Below are 3,537 nucleotides of genomic sequence, written 5' to 3'. Positions count from 1 at the left end.
ACAAAGAGAACTTTTACAACTGAATACTGTCGTGGACAAGATTCCGAAAGGTGGTATCATGATCCTTATGGGCGACTTCAACGAAAGGTTGGTTCCGATAATTCAGACTATGGGCACATCATGGGACGCCATGGAAATGAGTGAGAATGGAGAGCTGTTTGCAGAGTTTTGTGGCAACCAGTGCTGAAAAATTAATTTCGTCATATCTAAATTCAATCACCTACAGCTTATTTTAGAAGTTGAACCTGAAAATATGGTATATGAAAAACTTGTGCGGCTAGACCGATTCTGCATTCACGGTGAATATCATTTGGCATTTTTCAAAGGTAGTCCGTGACATTTACCTTAAATACTCGAAAAATAGCGTTTTTTCGTGACTTTCTTGTACAAATTTTCTAGCCGCACAGGTTTTTCATATATCATATTCTCAGGTTCAGCTTTTAAAACGAGCTGTAGTTGGTTGAATTTAGATATGACGATAAGAAGTTTTCAGCACTGGTGGCAACAATGACATGGTAGTTTGGGAATCGCTCTTTCCTCATCGACCAGTGCACATGGGTTTCCCGTGATGGCGTCACGGAAAATCAAATCGATCACATCTGCATCAGCCGAAAATGGAGATGGTACCTTCTTCAAGTGCCGAAATTGCGTCTGGCATCACCTCCTAATCAGCAAGATACGGCTGCGCATTGCAAATATCCACCGACAAGAGGAGAAAATTTGGCGCTGGTTCAACTCACGCTGACTGGAAGATGCTGCGGTGAAGAGGTCCTGCGTCGAGGAGCTGGAGAACCGTGCTGCGAATATTCCGGAAGGTGGAAGCGTAGAAGATCAATGGAGCACCATCATGATCGCCTTCATCGCCACCAGCGAGAATAACTTGGGTGAGCTGCTCACCCGAAGAAAGCAGTGAATCACAGATGACACCTGGAGGAATATAGAAAAGCGAAGGAACACCAAAGCTGCAATAGAGCGAGCGAAAAGACGAGGAGCCAAAGCCGTAGCCTGCAGCGCTATTCGGCCCTCGAGAAAGGAGTGAAACACTCATGAAGACGGGATAAAAGAGCGTGGGTGGACTCCCTAGCCGACGAAGGCGAGAAAGCCGCTAACACCGGCGATATCCTTCTTCTCTACGATTTTTCGCGTCGTCTTAGTGGGACTACGATGAATGCTACGATGCCCTTGAAAGACACGTCTGAACAGTTATTGACCAACCCAGCTGACCAGCTGAAACGCTGGTTCGAGCACTAACCTATTTCAAGTGTCGGCAACGCCATCAACAGGCGCTAGAGTGTCTCTGAGAAAATCATCGGCCTCATTGAAGCACTGTACAGGGAATTGACGTGCAGAATACTGCACAATTGTGTCTTGTCCGTTCCAACGCGGGTCGTTGCTGGAGTGTGGCAAGGATATATCCTATCATCCTCATCCTAATCGACGAGATCCTGCTAGGTGCGATTGATCGTGAACCAAATCGTGGGTTGCTGTAGCAGCCCATTACCATGGGGAGCACCTCAATGACTTCCAATTGGCTGATAACGTTGCTCTCCTAGCCTAACAGCGCTCTGATACGCGGAGCAAGCACGATGATCTTGCCATTCGCTCCTCGGCGGCAGGTCTTACCATCAAGGTCAAAACTAGACCGAATCGTTGGATGTAAACACGGTCGGCCCTTTCAGTTTCACGATAGCAGGGCAAGCAGTGGGGAATGTTGAGAGCTTCCAATATCCTGGTAGTCAAATGGCGCCACCAAGATCCACATGTGTAGGTGCACGGATCAAGAAGTGAAGGCTGCTTTTGCGAGTTCAAGAAATGTATGGAAAACAAACAGATTGGTTGACGCACCAAATACATTTTTTTTTAATTCGAACGTGAAATCTGCACTGCTGTACGCCAGTGAAACTTAGCGAATAACACTCAATGGCTGCAGGTCCTCATCAATAGATGCCTGCGGTATATAATTCGTGCATGGTAGCCTGACAATTGGATCTCCAACGTGGAGCTCCATCGTCGATTTCATCGAAAGTCGATGGCGACAGAAATTCGGGTGCGAAACGGGAGGGGGGTTGGCCTACGCAGGGGCGGAAACGAAATCTGCAAGCAAGCGTTAGATTGGAACCCAGCAAGAGATTAATGGCGGCGCAGCCTCAACAACGAAATCAAGCAAGTCGCCAGAAATATGACCTAGCCACAGGTCAAGGCGATGGTTGGCAATCACTCAGGATGGAGATCTTTCAATTCGGCCCTCTGCACCACCGTGGATGCTGAAAAGTGTGGTGGTTTTTGAGTTGAAACAAAGAACGATATAATTTAATCAGTTAATATGCTTTGCATTACAATGAAGGGCGGTGGCCCTTCAGAACACATTGGAGAACCCCTGCACCCAGATAGTAAATAGCGGCTTTATACTAGTTGACGCTCGCTCGTGGGTCTCTCCGGCCAGTCAGCCAGCCAACCAGCAGCGTGTGTGTAGTCATTCGTTTTTACTAGATACGGGATGAATGGAGGAAAACAGGCAAATTGAATAATAATTGTAGAACTGCAAGCGCTGGCTGCTGAAACGGTGCCAAGAGATTTCCGCAGCTTAAATATAATTATTGCGCGGGCTATGAAACCGTTCTTTGTCGGCTTCCTGTCTTGTGGCAGTTCCGATTCTAATTTTGTCTGCGCACTGTATATGACACAACGTAAGCGAGTTGACGGGATGCATGCTACTGGGTCTGGTTTGCATGGATGGTAGCATATCCGCCAAGTAGAATAGGAAGAATTGCTGTCGCAATGGCGGTGTATTAAGTTGTTGACAGTTTTTAGTGTTTCGAAGCAGGTTTTTTTTTCTGTTGGACGTGTGTCATTTGAAAGTTCAATCTTATGTTTCTTTATAATTACTAAATTGAATACAATTTAAATACATTTCCGCACATACATTTTCGGCTTTTCTGCAAAAATGTTGTACAGCAAGACCATCATGTCGCTTCAAGATCTGTTTTCGATAGATAGTTTATTTACCATTAGAGTTACTTCAATTATTGAACAAATATCTGTCTCTATATGCACAACTCACATACGAGTTTGTATGTTCAAAAAAAAAAAAACAGAAGCTGCAACATTTTTCGTTCGATAAACAATGCTTTGTAGTATGGAATATGGTTGTGATATTTTAAGCCATCCAGCAGATGTTACCAAATTTGTCCAAGCTTCTACAAAACATATATGTTTCATTCCCACGTTCCTAGTTTCAAAATTAAGTCACGAATGCTTACAGCATTTTATATCATAAGCTCATACTATTCTGTGGATCTTTTACCACAGGTTTCTAGAATAACGCATTAATATTTGGTTTACATTACCATTTCCTATTCTGCATGCTGCAAAACTCGGTGCATCCTGTATGCAGATTGCAAATCCAAAAAGCATAGCTTTCGTCCCAAACTAAATTGAAAACGAGGAAGTAGAACCACCAATAAAATCCAGCAGCCACAAACAAAGTCAACCTAAACTACGGAAATCACCCAATCCGGTCTAAAAATAAAATATTCA

Source organism: Aedes albopictus, chromosome 3 (genome assembly GCF_035046485.1).
Source record: "Aedes albopictus strain Foshan chromosome 3, AalbF5, whole genome shotgun sequence".
In the NCBI taxonomy this organism is placed as follows: domain Eukaryota; kingdom Metazoa; phylum Arthropoda; class Insecta; order Diptera; family Culicidae; genus Aedes; species Aedes albopictus.
Note: the sequence above shows the minus strand (reverse complement) of the source record.